Consider the following 17,349-nt stretch of genomic DNA (forward strand, 5'->3'; position numbering starts at 1 on the left):
ATACATTATAATATTTTATATACTCCCCTTTTCTTATCGTTTTATCTCTTATTTTTTCTCTTATTTACTATTATTGTTAATTTATCGTAATTAAGTGTAATAAAATATTCTGTATTACGCGGAAGTTGGCCGACTTTAGGTCGTCCGATCACGAGACAGCTTCCTTCAACTATGCCGAAAATTCGCACTCGGCGTCGCAGAGCACGCGGCGCGTTTTCGCGCGCGATCGCTTTCGCATGCGGTCGGATCGCGCGTAGATCTACGATCTACGTGAACGTGGATCGCGCTCGCTGGGCGCGCTTGGTCCTCGAGCGGCGGATAATATTGCGGCATGGCACACGGGGAGTGAAAGCGACACGGTGAACCCGCTTACGAGGTTACCCATGTACTTTTACTCCGAACCAAGCCGTATTATAGTGGCTACTTACCCGGCAGTCCCTGGCATAGTTATCACCAGAAATATCGCGTTGGAAAGCCTGCGCGCGCAAAGCCGCTCGCTACCCACTCGCTCGCTCGCTCTCCAGAAAACTTCTCCGCTTCGTGAAACTTCTAAAACGTATATTTTCTCCCCTGCGCGTGAAATCAGACTCCAAAGAGGCGTTTCAGAACCTGGGAAAAGCCATTCCACTGATTCTCGATGAGAACGACCCTTTCCTGCTGAAAAAATACCTGAAAAATACCTGAAGAAATACCTGCAGTGTTTGATTTAGGAGTTTCAGGTATATTTGTTCCATGTTAGGGTATTCCAAATTTTGTCTGTGTCTAGTTTGAACACTTGAGTTTTAAGAAAATATTGGAGTCGAATACTGAGCTATAAATGTTCGTCTCGTAACTCTGTTGGTCTCTGAAAAAAATCACCGGTTCGCATTCCATTCCGAAAATATCCACACGGGAAAAAAAAAAAATTTTAATAAAACATTTTTCCGTCGAAAAATCTTCCGCTCTTTTTCCGCGTTTGAATTCCCGTTTTCACTATACTCGCTGCCAGCGAGTTTAAAAGGGGTCGAAATCCCGGATTTCTGACAGTTCGTAGAAATTATTAACGTAGTCGTAGTCAAACCGGAGTGGAACTCTCTCGCGTTACAGATTAAATCTTAACGCGACACGTAACGTTATCGCTGCAACGGAACGTAACAACGTTATCCAAATTAAATTAAACCACCCGGGGGCTGGAAACGTGGGGCGGGAGTTTAAAATTTAAACCCACGTTCTTGCGTTCCCGCATGGTTGGCTTTGGAATCGATTTTCATTATCGTTTCATCAAGGCCTGGGAAGAGGAGAGGCTTTCTCTCCTGGACAAAGCCTGGACGCCATATGCCGTCCCGGACAATGAAAACGGTGGAAGCGAGAATCGTCGGAGGGCGAGTAGCAGGGCCCCTCGGATTCTCGGCCCCTCCGAGACGCGTCTCGATTCTTTCGGCCGCCCGGCGATGGGGAACCCTTCGAGCCCTCTGGGTTTTCTCCCTCGTTCTGTCGCGTCGGCGAGGGCGAAGGAAACCCCGATTCTCGGTCCTTCTCGCTTCGAGAGGCAAGGTTTTGTGTGGGCAGAATCTTCCTCTAATCGCTTGGTTTAACCGTTAGGCGAGCAAAAATTTTTACGTCGTCAGTTTCCTCCTAGTTTACTGACATATTGTATTTTATTGGAAAACGCATCTTTATACATTTATAATATAGAGATTAATATATTTAATATATGAAGGGATATTTATATTTCAATAGAATTTATTCTTATGTTAATATATCATTATTACTATTGGAATATATTTTTATACACTTAATATACTTAATTGTATATATATTTATTTATTATATTTGTGCATTAAATGCATTTTTATATATTTTCGATTTTATTGGAGTATACATTTGTAATTCCAGATCCCCTCAGCTTTGCACATACAACAAATAAATAACAAGACTGCGTGCGATCGTTCCAACTGCCAAAATATTTCAACGGGTTAATCATCATGCTCTGAATATCGCGTGCAGTGCCATCGACAGGAATTAATGCGCGTCCGCTCGTTGTCGATGTCGCGTTCCGCCGAACTCTCGCACGAGTTTCCATCGCGGTAATCGCTTTCGCGTTCGCTCGCGCTCCACTTTCGGTGGAAAAGCCGTGAGACGAGTTATCGCGGTGCTCTCGGCGGCACTTGAAGCGAGTCCGACGTCGGTTTTGGAAGCTAAGCTCGCGCAGCTGCCGCTCGCTTCAACCACCGCTTCATCCCCCAGCCTCGAACGACCCCGAAACGAATCCATACCGGGATGGAAAGTCGAGAGGGGCGTTTCGTAGCAAGGACAACGCGAGGGAGTCGACCGCTCTTTCACCCTTGTTCCGTTTCCTCAACCAGCATCATCATCATCATCATCCACCACGCACCACCACCACCCGCTGTGACAGACAGCCGAGGGATCGTAAATGCGGTCTAAGCGCGTAGGAGACGAATACGTCTGGAAGCCATGGGGCTCCCATCGCTTTTGTAACGAGTAGTTCTTTCTCTAAACAGAAAAGAAATCGAGAGCGGGAGAAGAGTGTGTGCATGTGTGCGCGCGCGGGAGGACTGCGGTTGGTTGCCAGTCCTCGAATTATCTGCGTAGTATAATAACGTGTATTCAATGTGGAGTAAAAACGGCAAGTTTTCTTTACTCGGGTATTAACATGAAAATAGAACCCGGGACTATTCGAAATAATCTCCCCTGAGCGATCATTTTGGTAAATGTAGATATGTTCTTCTTGCGCTGCTTTCCTAAATCTCAATGCTTTTCTCGGTTTGGACAAATCAATGTCGTCCTTAATAGCCCGATATATTTAAAGAGCAGGAATCAGGCCTGATTGAGCAGCGAAAATTGGTCCACATCCGCCGGAACAACGAGGATTGTTTTTATTTGTGTATCCACGCAAAAATGGAAACCGAAATGATGATATGTGAAACCCTCTTCCTCTCGATAAATATATTTTGGTAAACGTGAATATTTCGCGCTTTTCGAGATGCCTCTCTAAACCATTTTCGTAAATTCCGGCGAATCGATATTATCGCTCTTAATACTCCGAATAATAAAGCCAGCAGGAATTTCAGGAAAATTCACACACATACATCTGCTATAATGTATTTATACCTATAATCGCATATGGTGGACACGAGTATCTGGAAATTATGGCGTCGAGATTTACGGGATGCCGGCCAATCTGCAATCTAGGAAATCCACCGGGAGTTTATGGGGACCTTTGGTCCTCCGAGAGAAGACGCGGAGGTCAAACGGCAAAGGATCACCGGTGTCATCGCGCGGAATCTTTTTATCGCGGCGCCACGCGGATTATTAGCTCGCGAACGACAGATCGGGCAGTTTAATGCTGATTTAATCGATGCCGACGCGACTCCCATAATCAAGAAACGATTTATAGCAAACCAGTTTGACTACTCTTGCTCGGCTTTACACGCTCCTCTCTTGAACCGCGCGCCGCGACGTTAACGACGATGAGATCTCGCGTGTAACGCCGCACGATCCGCCCGAGATCGCGAGCGTGACCCGCGTGCGGTTACCGCCAAATTAAAGTAACTGAAAGACGCACGGTCCGAATTAAAGTAACTGAAACACCGATCTGGATCCCGTTACGTTCCCTCAGGAAAGACCAGTCTTCACCGATCTAGTGTCCTTACCGTTAGAAATCGAATTTGGACGTATATATTAGGAGTGTGATTTAGTTTTGAGGGTTTTGCAACAGATGGCTGTAGTGTCAGTTTGTTCCAATAGCTGTTTCCGATAACTGTTGTTTCTTACAGTCTTGACATTATCCATGACATTTAGTAGCATTATAGCAATAGATGCAATAACAGTCGTGTTTATATCATCGTAAGAATGCAACTTCCGAAACAGCGTTTTCGACATGCGTTGCTTTTGTTTTTTAATCAAAACAAAACTGCGGCTCACGGTTATAGAATTCTTGTGGAAACTTATGGTGATTCTGCCCCATCAATTAAGACGTGCGAATACTGGTTTAGACGCTTTAAAAGTCGTGATACTGATGCGAAGGACAAAGAACGCTCGGGACAACCAAGAAAGCTTGAAAATGCAGATTTGCAAGCATTATTGCACGAAAATCCAACAGAATCCACTTCAGAACTTGCCAGAGCATTAAATGTTGATCGTACAACAGTTACGAAACATTTACATGAAATGGGAAAAATTCAGAAGGAAGGGAAATGGGTTCGACATGAATTATCGGAAAGTGCCATCGCGAACCGGTTGAACATTTGCATTTCGTTGATCGCCAGACAAAAAAAGAAGAGTCTTTTGTCTCGGATTGTTACTGGGGATGAAAAGTGGATCTATTTTGATAATCCGAAACGCAGAAAATCATGGGTGGATCCAGGCGAACCATCAACATCCACTCCGAGACGCAATATTGACGGTTGAAAAGTAATGCTCCGTATTTGGTGGGATAGTGTACTACGAGCTGTTAAATCCGCATGAGACTGTCACGGCTGATGGTTATCGACACCAATTGTACAAGTTGAAGCAAGCATTGGACGAAAAACGACCACCAATTGCGAGCAAACGACGGAAAGTGATTCTTCTTCGTGACAACGCTCGACCTGACGTTGCGTTATCAGTGAAAGAAACACTATTAGAGCTTGAATGGCAAGTCTTCTCCGGACATTGCTCCATGCGATTATTATTTGTTCCGGTGGATGCAACACGCTTTAGAGGATACACACTTTGATAATTTGGAAGAAGTGCGAAAATTCGTCGACGAATGGATCAACTGAAAAGAAGAGTGATTTTATCGTGGTGGAATCCATCTCTTGCCAGAAAGATGGGAAAAAGTTCTAGAAAACGAAGGAAAATATTTTGATTAAGGCATTCATTCATTATCATATTTAAATACATGCGTTTTTGAGCAAAAAAAAACCCTCAAAACTAAATCACACCCCTAATATATTGTGTAATTAGGTGCTAATCAGTTGTCACGTCGCCAAATTTATTACTACTGTCCGCAAGAGATTAATGTTAACTGGCTGTATTATGTTGCCATTGTGCGTAGAAGGATAAAGAGAATCGGGATATATTCAATCGAGATAAATGTAGCAATAATATAAATAATAAACAACTGAATGCAGAATAATAGTGTAGGCTAGATTCGTTCACTCTTATATATTTGTTCTCTCCGTTTGTGACGTATTATATTTATACTCCCCGTTATGTGTTTTACTCTTGCGCTTGTCCGTGTCACGGGCGTGATGTCGCACTCCCACAATCGACATCAATCTAATCGATCATTGATGGCACCTGGCCGACCTAGTGGTACAGTTAGGTGAGTGGGAGTGAAGTATTAAGCACCGCGAAGCTACGGGAGAGAGAGGATCGAGGTTAACGATAAGTCCTCTCTCCCGTCGCGGACCGATGAACTTCCTCTCCTGAGGGAGGAATCGACGTCGAGAGCGGACTGACTATCGATCCGGATGACATCTGGAGAAAACGTGCTCGCGGGTGGTGCGGCGCACTACGTGATTTATGGACGGTCAGGATTCGGATTGAACTGACAATCGAGGAAAAAGGACTGAGCCACGTGGAATGTACTTTCTTTCAAACGCCGGAATTGGAAGGGTGTTCTACAAAATTCCACGTGAAAGGCAATGAATTCGAAAGTAAAATAATTCAACGCAATACCGATCGGTCATCATTAACACTCAATTGTAATGATAATATATCAATTATTGCACAAAATGTAACTTAATTGTAATTTAATTGTAATAATAATTACAGTCTAATGCATTTAGTACATTTTGAGAATTACTTTATAGGATTGCTTTGATCATTTTCGTTAATCGGCGTCGAAATTCGGGGTCCAATTAACGCCTGCCGGCATGCTATCCCCACTCTTTTCTCCCCGTGATTCCCGAGCTCCCATTGGTACGAAATAATACACCGTGGACGTTACTCATAGTCCACTCTTTAATTACATTAAGGCGGCGCGCACGATCCCCCGGGACGGCGAGGCCTGGCAGGGCATTGTTTCCACAAAATTGCGACATGACACCGTTTCGCCGCCACTAATTCACCGAGGAGTTATGCTAGCCGCCACGCTTTAACTCCCCCGACTCGCCGCGCTCTCAACACCGACCCACTTTTCCCGTTATCGTAGCGTAACTACCGTCGTCGATAAAAATCAGCTCGCACGCCCGCGCGCGAGTCCGTCAAAGGGTCGTCGAAAGCGTGGCGTCTCTTTCGTGCCATCGTCACCCCGCGGGAGAACGTCGACATCAAAGAGGATGTCTGCTAGAACGGAGAATCCAAGTCGCGATTACTTCAGCTTTGCGAGGATGTTCCTTCCCCTCCGCTCCTCATGCTTATTCCACCCTCTATTTAATTTCAACGCGATGAGCTTTTTCTCTGATCACACGGAGCCTGCTTGCTCGCGCGTTTGCGTAAAAGTTGCAAGACGCAATTTCGAGCGTCGTTGTCCCAGGATTTTGGATTTCGTGCGCAGGGGAGAAAATGCGGGCTATCCGCTCAGCATGCGGCAAGCGCACGGATCCTGGATCTCTTTTATCCGGGACGCCGAATAAAGGCGATCCAGGTTCCCGGATCAGGCACACAGGCGTGTAACAACGAGGGAGTTGTGGAGACGGGAAAGGGACGACGGGAGACGCGCACGTCGCGCGATTGATCCCGAGGAGGCCGACGAACAAGGAGGAGGATCTTCTCCTTCTCGCGCGTGTATATAATGGAGGCTCGAAAAACGAGGCGAAGCGAGGCGAAGAGAGCTGACCTACTGTGGCAAGTGGCTCAGGGCCGTCGCTGTCCAAATCGTCCCCCCGATCGCCCCCCTCCGGGCATTCTCTCCATCCGGTACCACGCGGCAGTATTCAGGTCTCTCTTTCTCTCTTTCTTTCTTTCTCTTCTCGGCGGAGCCCTCGTGCCCACTTTGTCCACCTCGTCTTCCTCCTCCTTGCGGCCGACCTTTTGCCTCTTTTCCCTTTTCTACAACGCGATCAGGGCTTTTGCCTAGCGCCGAGGCGATGAACCACATGGACCGTGACGCCATACAGACCAGGCGACAACGCGGAATCTCCATCGTAACGCCGCTTCCGTGATAATGGGTTAGAGATTGTAGAGCGATTAGAGGCGAGAGGCCTGTGTAAGCGCGAGGGTGAAAGCTTCGATAATTGAGAATGATATAGGTACGTACGGCGGCATCCTCCGCTCGACGGTGCTTTCTAGCTGGTCCCGCAGCTACTATCCAAATAGAGCTGTTGCTCAAGATACCCCATTGCAAAATTGGCGCGTTATACTGGCCAGCTACTCCAACATCTGTTTTCTATCGGCATCTTTTCCATTTCGTTCTATTTGGTCAACTCTGAAATAACTGACGTCAAAAGGTTCCCCGATTTGATCAGTTAAAGTTGAATTAACTTAAATCAAAGCAATACTTTAGTTTCGCCAGAAAAAATTATTTCATTAATAGTTTCGAAAAAGTTTTTTAGAAAATGACCGTTTGAATATTGCACTTGATAATGGCCGAAACGTAGTGTAACCTTTAACCAATAAACTGCCAATTTGGTCAAGCAGAAAGAGTCTTTGTTACTATTGAATTAAGTTAAACAAATTTAATTAAATTTTCAAGAATTATTTCACAGGTATTTAAGTATTATAATTCATCTCTCTATAATTCACTCTGATTTAGATTTGTATTACAATTTGTATTACACGGCACAACTTTGACTAGCTTTTATTGGCATTATCTCGAGCATCCAGGTCGGAAGCGCGATACGGGAATACGCGTAATACGATTCGTCTGGTCCGACGTCGACGTAACAAACATACGGCGTGTTATATCGTTCGCTCGCAAGGCTCGATCCGATACCCGACGGGATTCGTGACCGGCTTGCTCTCTTGCGCCTTTTTGCGCTCAGTCAACGTAAACGCCCACCCGAGGAGGAAAGTGAATCAGCGACGGCGGCGGCCATCGAGTGAAAATCATCTAGTGAAAATGTGAAGGCCGGATAGAGCGGCGATTTGAAAGTTCTCCCGTAGCTTCCAGCCACAAGGCGATTTTCACTCCGCTCCGTTCTCGTCGTCGTCGTCGTCATCGTCATCGTCCTCGTCGTCATCATCATTGTCGTTGGGTCAGGTAGCATCGCAGGTAACGTCCTCTCGCGAAACGCTCGATGAAAGGTCAATTGTTGCGGATCGTTGCGGATTATTGCGGAATCCTGGTGGTCGCTCCTGCGCACGCGCGCGTAAGGGCGGGAAGTCGATGAACCGACAAATGTGAAGACTCGACTCTGACATAAGCGGTTCCACTGATTCGATCTCGTTTCTCTTTTCATTTCGCCGTCAGTTTCTGCGTCAGGCAGATATAAAGGAATTTACTCAAGTGTCTCTTTCGGCTTTTTGATTTCAGGTGTCCTTCAGTCGTGCCATTCTTGAGTGATATTGCCGGGCCACTGTGAGCTATGTTAATCAGTAAGTAGACGCACGTATTTCACGACGAATTATTTTAACGAATGCAGATTGCTTTACCTTACTTCATCGTTCCGTACGACCGACGACTTCCCTGTTCCTTCCGCGTCCTCGTCGTCTCGCCAAGTCTCAGCATGATCTTGAGCATTGATATTCAGCGGATGGTCTCGATCGCGCATCCTTTAAGTAACATCCGCTTTGACCTTTGTATTTATATTTTATGGAGCGCGAAAACGACTCGCCTGCATTTAGAAAAGTATGATACATCCTTTCGTGGCAATGGAACATTAAAAAGAAGAAAAAGTTATTCATTGATACAAATTAGTATATCAGAAATTAATAGCACATGTGATAAGTTCTGATATTGTAAGTAGATACGTCGAAATATCTTTTCTATAATTTGAAGACTAATTTCAAAATAGATAGATAGTGTGATCAATGAAAATCAGAGTTAGTTTCCAAATTGCTTAAAGCTGAAATGAAAATTTCATTTATATAAGATATCTTGTCAGTATTTCAAAACGTAATGTATGTGTCATCTTCGCAATGAAATATTAATAGATTCATCCATTAATAATCAATGAAAATTAGCATGTAAAAGATACATTAAGTGCAATAAATCTCGATGTCATTAAGTGTACGCATGAGCTTTCCTAGAATGGTGAAGAAAAACAACTAAAGATCTGAAGACTGAAGGTCTTTTTCTTCACCATTCTAGAAAAGTTATTAAAAATTTAATTATATTCCCTTCACGATCGAGAAGCGTTAAATAAAAGTTTTTAAAATGTCAAACGATAATCGTATTGTCCTTTATAACATAAAAATAAAACCAAAAAAAAGAAGCTAAAGCGTATGCACAAACTAATAGAGATGTGTGTATTCAAAGTGCCTTCTTTTTTTTTTTAATTTTTAGTGATTATCAGAAGTAAAATCCAAGTTGCTTGGAGCTGGAATTAAAATTCCATTTGAGTAAGACGTCTTATTGACTTGTCGCGAACACCTCTTCCGCATAGTGTATCGTAATTCCACACGCGAATCTGTCGCGTTGCTTCTCATAATCGAGACGTTCGTGCTTGCACGGTGAGTCGTGGACGCGAATGCTTTGTTGAACGTGGAGGAGACAAAGACGACAACAACGACGACGACGATGACGATAGAGAGAGAGAGAGAAGTGGCAATTTGTACCGTTGTACCGCGAACGACGATATTTCACAGCTATTGTGAACACACTCGAAAAGTGACATCACTCGTCCTCGGTTACATAAAGATATTGACGTTGTCCGCGTCGCTACATCGCCGATCTTTACGTGACTTTTTATTGCGCGCACGCGTGCATTTAACGCGAGGCACGCTTTTAATGTCTCACGTCGCGTTGTCATTTAAGCGTTAACATTCGCACGAACGGTCATTACTGATGACCGGATTTAGAAAAATGTATAAATATGTGTCTGGAAGTGATGGCAGAAATACCAGCCAAACTGAGATAATTTTTGCATTTTAAATTGTTACATTCTCTACAATATTCTTCAATTAACATAAAACACAGTTTAACAGAATTTTCTAATCTGAGATTTTCTCACCAAACATAAATCTCGAATTGACAATATTAAAATTTATAAAATTTATAAAATTAATTAGAATTAACAGAGAATTAAATACTTAAAATATTTGAGATGTAGTTAACTAGAACATTTAAAATGAAAGCGTGCGTGAAATGATTTTGTCAAGTCTCCACGGAACTCGCGGCGGGATATATTCGAGATCAGCTATTGGGCATGATTGCGCTCGCATACTCGGCTGGTCGCGTCAGCTTCGTTCTCATCGTCAAAAAGGTTAACCGTTTTGATTAGATTGGCGTGACGCACAAATGGCGGCAGCGAGGGCCGAGCAAACCTTGGCACCAGTCTGTTCGGTCATGCGGAAGTTATAGGTGCGCTTTGTTGAGCGAAGCCGTAACGCCGGCGAGATCCGCCGGAAAAGAAAGTCGCCACTTTCGGGACCAACGAAACCGGCACAATGAGCAAAGCGCACATGCACACGTAGCTGTAGTTGTAGCCTGTATCGAAATAGTTATTTTCGACTGTGACGCCGTCTAGGACACCAAAACGAGCGTTGGAGGACGTGCACGCCTCTTACCCCTCGTTGCTTCATTTTGCAACCCTAACCAAGTCTGTGCGGGCCTAACGATAACCTCTTTTCCTGCTGACGTTTTCCGTCTGTGCAATCGATAATTATTCAATAACGATTTATTTACCTCTGAACAGCAAACTGTAAAGAAAAGGAATGTATCTACTGGTAAAAAGCATTTATAGGTAATACAATTAATTATAATACAATTAATTAATTAATATTATATGAGCAAGTAGGGTCTGATAAACACGTGTTTATCTTTGTGTGCGTGTATTTTTATAACTTATGTTGCAAGTGTAATATTACTCGAACGTTTTGATCCGGCTTTGGATTTTCTTCAGCGGATTCATACGAAAACATTTTTCGTATATATAATAATAGATATTTATAGAAAAAATATATTGGGTTGTTCGGAAAGTAATTTCGTTTTTCACAAAGAGATGTCGTTAGTCACGTTCCTCGATACTTAACCTTACTCTAAGCGGCAAATTCGTTTTATATTTTGACAACTGACATTTCAGACGTCATTTAGTATCTTATTGTGCTGCGATCTGTCAAGTAATTTTTTTGGCATCACATCAAACATGGAAAATCAAAGTGAGCGTTTTCGTAATATTTTGCTTTTTTACTACCGAAAGGGTAAAAATGCAGTGCAAGCGAGAAAAAAATTGTGTGCCGTGTACGGAGAAGATGTATTGAGTGAACGTCAGTGTCAGAATTGGTTTTCGAAATTTCGTACTGGAAATTTCGATTTGAAAGATGCACCACGTTCAGGTCGGCCAATTAAAGCTGATGACGAGAAAATAAAGGCTCTGGTGGATGCAAACCGTCGCATAACAACACGCGAAATTGCTGAAAAGTTAAATTTACCGAATTCGACCGTTTACGATCATTTGAAACGCCTTGGATTCGTTTCAAAGCTCGATATTTGGGTTCCACACAATTTAAAGGAAATTGACTTGATTCGACGCATTACCATCTGCGATTCATTGTTGAAACGTGAAGAAAATGAACCATTTTTGAAGCGAATCATAACTGGAGATGAAAAATGGAATTTTTACAACAATGTTAAGCGAAAACGATCATGGTCCAGGCAAGATGAACCTGCTCAATCGACATCCAAGGCAGATATTCATCAAAAGAAGATGATGCTTTCTGTATGGTGGGATTGGAAGGGAATCGTATTTTTCGAGCTACTACCAAGCAACCAGACGATTGATTCGAAAGTGTATTGTCGTCAGCTGGATGAATTGGATGCTGCCATCAAGCAGAAGCGACCGGAATTGGCGAATAGGAAAGGTGTCGTATTCCATCACGACAATGCCAGACCACACACAAGTTTGGTCACTCGCCAGAAGCTTTTACAGCTTGGATGGGATGTGCTACCACACCCACCATACTCCCCTGATCTGGCACCATCCGATTACCATTTGTTCCGGTCTCTACAAAATTCTTTGAACAATGTAAACTTCGATTCAAATGAAGGCGTCAAAAATCACTTGCTTCAATTTTTTGTCAATAAGGAGAAGGGCTTCTATGAACGTGGAATCTTAAAGTTGCCAGAAAGATGGCGAAAGGTAGTGGAACAAAATGGCCAATACATCACTGAATACAATTTTTTCTAAATATGAAAAAACCGCCTTTCATTTTTCCTTGAAAAAACGAAATAACTTTCCGAACAACCCAATAAATTGTAGATACATTAAGGCTACTATTCTGCGGCGGTAAATCCACTTTGCTGTTGTAGCTCTTTCAAACAGCGAGTTATATAAATTTTAGGACTATTAAGTGCTACATTCATTTTGCAATCGTTCTCTTAAATCGCAAAACAAATCAAGATATCGTCTCGTCTCTCACTCTATTTCTCGCTTTGCCACTACGAGCCTACCAAATCGCGAGCAAGGATTCGTGGATCTTCGCTCTCGAGAGCGCCTTCCTTTTTTTATCTCCGCGATGTTCGTCGCGACTAATCTGTCGAAGAGTGATTTTATTGGGTACAACCTTAATCTCTCTCTCTCTCTCTCTCTCTCCCTTATCTCCAGGCATTCGCCGATATTCGATAAGTTTATTTCGAGCGTTAGTGATCGATAACGCTCCTAATCACGCGGTGGAAAACGCGCGCGGGAAACGCGTCGTTCCACATCGCTTTTAGATTGCAAGATGACCTTAACCCCGGTATTGATAATCGATGAGATCGATCTCGAACGTAACTGCTCCACCGTGGTGTCCGCAGACCCGAGACTATCCGAGGCTGCCGAAGGCCACGGTCGGCTAATCCGGACCCAGGATATTCTTGTGAAATATATGCACAAGTTCTCGTTGTAATCCCCTCGACTTTCGTAGTTTTTGCGATTGTCACCATTCTTGAAAAATTCGGAATCACCGGAGGTTTGCTGCACGATTGGCGATCACCGTTCTCGCGTGGGAAAAGTACGTAATGTTCCATCGCGAGTCATCCCGTCTATATAGACGTGACTGCTGTACACGTTAGTTAAAAATAATAAACGCGGCATTTAGACGAGAAGGACGTTTTGTTTCTCCCGGATGAAACTCGGCATTGATCGAGGAAAGAGAAAGAGAGAGAGAGAGAGAGAGAGAGAGAAAGAGATGGACAAACAGACAAAGAGAACGGAATTCTATCCTCGAAATTCCGCCCAGACTGTTGGAGATAATTTGGGTTTATGGTCACTGTGGGACCATGTCTCGTTCGTTCCGTATTCTGTATGCCTGCAAGCGAGACGGACGAGGAGACTCGCATCGGTTTGGCGCGATCAATGCGGCTCCATAACTCGTCGCGCGCGCGATACTCGCGAAGACCTCCGTAATTCGAAAATCTCCGTAATTAAATTACGTAATGTCGACCTTCTGTCCATACGCGATCACGTCCGTGCGCGTGCACGAACCAGTCCGATGCGATCTCGGTTCGTCGCGCTATTGCCAGCCTCGCCTTCGTACGCGTTTTACGGTCGAGCGAATCCGAACTCGCGCACAGGGGTAATTAAGTTAACGAGTCGGCCCGAGGAGCACCGTTAATTAATTTGTCATATCGAGCTTCTCTCGAGTTCCGAGTAAGACTATTAAGCGCGCTTCCGTTCGTCTCGCGACAGCGCGAATAATAAGCGCGTTTAATCCGTTTGACCGTGCCGTTCGTTTCCTTTTTTTCCTCTGGACGCGAACACTCGCGTATGTATTAACGCTCCTTTTGTTTTTATTTCTGGTAAAGCACGTAAATAAACTCGCAACACGTAAAGGTGATTCGAGAGTCGACCTTAATCCGCTTTTATCAATTAATCTCGATCGATTGAGAGACGCGAAATGGGAAATGTTGCGATTATTACTAATTACACAGCTGTATAAAGAGTACACGTATCTTTACGATAATTCCTCGTCCCGTAAATATAATCCGAGATGACGTAGAAGAAAAAATGGTTACATCGATCGGTGTCGCGCGATGGTGTCTCTCTTAAAGCGGAGATCGCCTAACGCGCGCGCGACGCCTTGGCCCACAAGAGAGGAGCCGACCTCATTTTTATTACAATTCAAACGCGCCCTCCCACCTGTCCTCAACCGAAGAAATGTCAGCGATTGTCTGCGGAATCGGGCACAGGGAGAAATCTCTCGTCGATATGAATATCGTCGCTCCAAATTGTTTCGGGAATTGATATTCCTTTAACGGGCGATCGCGTGCAACGATTAACTTTAATTTCGTCTTGTAATGTACTATTAATACAAATTAATTTGACGTTTTATTTAAAAAAGTCAATCTTTAGTTTCACGGCAACACCTTAAAGTCGCGATATTTAAATTTAACGTTTATTATGAGTATGACTATTAGGATCGGATAAAACTGAAGACGTCGAATCAATTTGCAGCTGTTTAATATTAATTAATTTGCTCTTTTCAATTATATGATTGCTCGCGTTTATCAAGAGCGCGCGCGTGGGAAATAGGTGTAAAAGCGAGACGCGTTCTCGGATCGTCGACTTCTTCCCGGTCGCGCATTTACCCGCCTGCACATTTATTTCACTCGCGCGCGCGGAGAGAGTGCCGCGGAGAGACGCGCGTCAGCGAGGCCGCACAATGGAGGAAAGTGGAAAACAACGGGCGTCGTTTGAGCCAATTGCGTTAAGGGAAAGTCGGGTGTGGATCAAGGCGGGCAGAAAGTGCGCGCCGAACTCCCTCGCCAGGAAACGCCAGAAATATTACCGGAATATCAAGTATCCGACATTCGATGAACGAGGAAGAAGAGACGCTCGCGCGATCGGCATGATTCGTTTGAGTCAAATTTTCACACAAATGCTTCCGAGCCAACTCGAGCATTATATTAGGAGTGTGATTTAGTTTTGAGGGTTTTGCAACAGATGGCTGTAGTGTCAGTTTGTTCCAATAGCTGTTTCCGATAACTGTTGTTTCTTACAGTCTTGACATTATCCATGACATTTAGTAGCATTATAGCAATAGATGCAACAACAGTCGTGTTTATATCATCGTAAAAATGCAACTTCCGAAACAGCGTTTTCGACATGCGTTGCTTTTGTTTTTTAATCAAAAGAAAACTGCGGCTCACGGTTATAGAATTCTTGTGGAAACTTATGGTGATTCTGCCCCATCAATTAAGACTCGTGAAGGACAAAGAACGCTCGGGACAACCAAGAAAGCTTGAAAATGCAGATTTGCAAGCATTATTGCACGAAAATCCAACAGAATCCACTTCAGAACTTGCCAGAGCATTAAATGTTGATCGTACAACAGTTACGAAACATTTACATGAAATGGGAAAAATTCAGAAGGAAGGGAAATGGGTTCGACATGAATTATCGGAAAGTGCCATCGCGAACCGGTTGAACATTTGCATTTCGTTGATCGCCAGGCAAAAAAAGAAGAGTCTTTTGTCTCGGATTGTTACTGGGGATGAAAAGTGGATCTATTTTGATAATCCGAAACGCAGAAAATCATGGGTGGATCCAGACGAACCATCAACATCCACTCCGAGACGCAATATTGACGGTTGAAAAGTAATGCTCCGTATTTGGTGGGATAGTGTACTATGAGCTGTTAAATCCGCATGAGACTGTCACGGCTGATGGTTATCGACACCAATTGTACAAGTTGAAGCAAGCATTGGACGAAAAACGACCACCAATTGCGAGCAAACGACGGAAAGTGATTCTTCTTCGTGAGAACGCTCGACCTGACGTTGCGTTATCAGTGAAAGAAACACTATTAGAGCTTGAATGGCAAGTCTTCTCCGGACATTGCTCCATGCGATTATTATTTGTTCCGGTGGATGCAACACGCTTTAGAGGATACACACTTTGATAATTTGGAAGAAGTGCGAAAATTCGTCGACGAATGGATCAACTGAAAAGAAGAGTGATTTTATCGTGGTGGAATCCATCTCTTGCCAGAAAGATGGGAAAAAGCTATAGAAAACGAAGGAAAATATTTTGATTAAGGTATTCATTCATTATCATATTTAAATACATGCGTTTTTGAGGAAACAAAACCCTCAAAACTAAATCACACCCCTAATATTAGCTCGCGATGCGGCTCGACGATGTCAGCTGTGCTTTAGACTATCAGCTTGGGCGTTCGTCGTCACGTTTTCGGAACGACGATCCGAAATCGGCGTGACACGTAAGAACCGCAGAACCGCAGCGTCGCGTTTCACGCTGCAATCGCGCGTACGGACGCTTCTCTGTCGACGCGCGCGGAGATATTCGTCATCGAGCTTGTCCTATGACGGCGACGATGGTCGGACGGACGGACGGACGGACGGACGGGTGTTCTAACGGTCTTCCGCCTTGACCGAGTTGAGCGAGGTCCGTGTCAGATCCCCGCGTCTTGACTTTGACTCCGTTTTATCGTAAAAGTCATTTCCACGATCAATTACCCGACCGTGAAGCGGCAGCGCGTGCGAGCGAGCGAACGAGTGAGCGAGTCCGTCCTCCTCGGCTTCTTTCGTCGTCATCATCATCCTCGTCGCCGTCGACGGCGGCGCCGCCGCTCAACGGACGGATTTACATTTAGCAGCACGTGTAACGCTATCGATCGTTTATTTATCATGGCCGCGGGCCGCGCTTCCGTAACCCTCGTAAGCGCGGGAGCTTCCTCTCCCGCATTTTCTTCCTCCCAAGACGATCCTCGTTGGATTTTCTGCCCTCGTCTCTCTCTCTCTCTCTCTCTCTCTCTCTTTTCCCTTGGAGAATCCAATTCTTGCGCGGCGAGCGACTCGCCTTCGCGGCGATAATCGTATTCCCCGATACTCGTTAACGCTTTAACCTTTTCGCAACTGGAGATAGGAATTGCCAAAAATAAATCGCTATTAAATATCCCGGTCGTCAGTAATGTCAGGCGATGTGTTCGGTTTCCGATATCGATTCGCGGTTAATGTTTCAGCCTTTCAATAACAGAATGAGAGTTTACAAGGCGCGTAAGTTAATAAATTTTATTTTTTCAACCATGTCCGATGTAACGGCAAATTCTCGCCGAATTTATCGGCAAATCACGCGTAGGGTTGCAAGGGAAGATTACGGTTCCACGGTGCTTACACGGCGCGTTGAGTTTCAGGCGATAACATGGCGAGGCCACTCTCGTCCTGGATCTTTCTCGGGGGAAAAACATCCGGACGAGGAAGCGCGAGCAAACTTTGCCGTCGTGTACGACGTTCGAGGTCGATCGTGCACGTGCCGCGTGTCTCGCGATTGTTGTCTTCAAGAAAAAAAGAAATGGCGCGTTTTGAAGAAGCGCCGATATCTT

At 44.4% G+C, this 17,349-nt stretch overlaps 1 protein-coding gene across 2 annotated transcripts in view; it reads left to right on the plus strand.

The window, feature by feature from the left end:
- Nucleotides 1–17,349, plus strand: part of LOC105278018 (protein roadkill) — an 86,103-nt gene that overhangs the window by 31,076 nt on the left and 37,678 nt on the right. For both annotated transcript variants that reach the window (XM_011336801.3, XM_011336802.3), the window contains exon 3: nt 8,402–8,463. The gene's annotated coding sequence lies outside the window, so the exon portion shown is untranslated. The remainder of the gene's footprint in view (nt 1–8,401; nt 8,464–17,349) is intronic.

Source organism: Ooceraea biroi, chromosome 1 (assembly GCF_003672135.1).
Source record: "Ooceraea biroi isolate clonal line C1 chromosome 1, Obir_v5.4, whole genome shotgun sequence".
NCBI lineage: Eukaryota > Metazoa > Arthropoda > Insecta > Hymenoptera > Formicidae > Ooceraea > Ooceraea biroi.